Source organism: Sinocyclocheilus anshuiensis, unplaced genomic scaffold, assembly GCF_001515605.1.
Source record: "Sinocyclocheilus anshuiensis isolate Anshui unplaced genomic scaffold, SAMN03320099.WGS_v1.1 scaffold560, whole genome shotgun sequence".
In the NCBI taxonomy this organism is placed as follows: domain Eukaryota; kingdom Metazoa; phylum Chordata; class Actinopteri; order Cypriniformes; family Cyprinidae; genus Sinocyclocheilus; species Sinocyclocheilus anshuiensis.
The window spans coordinates 150916-151975 of record NW_015554116.1 but is presented as its reverse complement, the minus strand read 5'-3'; positions in this window follow the sequence as shown (position 1 = coordinate 151975).

The following is a 1060-nucleotide window of genomic DNA, read 5'->3' as shown; positions in this document are numbered from 1 at the left end:
GAGGGAAAAATATATTTCAATGTTTTTCAGTGCATTCTTTTGCAAAAGTTTTGCATTCCAGTCAAAGTTCCTGAGAATGTTTCTTTCATTTTTCAAAACCTTTGCACTTTCCAGAGAAACTTTGCATTTGCTCACAATGTCTTTGTGTTTTCTTGGAGGAACTCAAATTTTGCATGAGAACGCAAAAGCATTAAAATAATTTTCCTTCCATCTCATATTTTAGTCTGTAGTCATAAAGACTAACGCAGTCCACATCACAACTATAAGGATAATGAAAATTGTTGGAATCACTTTCAGAATGTTTTTTTTCCAGGTCATGAACGCTAAAAACATCAACAGCCAATCACAATCCACCTGACTTTAAAGAGCTAGAACATTTAAAGCAGCAAACGACAAAACTGCATATAACGTTCTTTTAACAGCCTAAACAAAATATCGTTCATTGGTGTGACAGCACCTTAAAGGTGACATATCATGAAAATCTGACTTTTCCAGGTTTTAAGTGCTATAATCAGGTCCCTGGTGCATCTACCAACCAAGGAACCAATCCAATCACTTTGTTTTGGTAAGCCTTTTTCTGCAAGCGTCTGAGAAAACGAGCGAGTCTGATTTCGCTCCCTTGGTGACGTGGCAAAGGGATCTCATTATAATATTACTGCCCCTTAATCTGTAAACTTCCACTCAAGGCACCTCATTTTGATTTCGCAAGCGACAACGGTGTACCAGTTCTAATGCCATGGCGAAAGTTTGAGCAAAACATGCTAACTGTTCTGTCTTTGGCTGCACAGACGAACACAGAACACTATTTAGATCTAAAATAAACATGCGATTTATTTGCCAGCTGTTTACCTTCACATCTAAAATAAACAAGCGATTTATTTCCCAGCTGTTTACCTTCACAGACATAACCGACTGTTTTTGTAACGTTAACTCGTGTGTTTTTAATGTAAACTTGTGTGCTAATGTGAACTTAGTTTAGTACTCACATGTTGTGACAGCAGCTTTCTGTCCGTGTGCTTCGGATGTGTGCGCTCAGAAAACCTTATATCTGAAGTTTAAA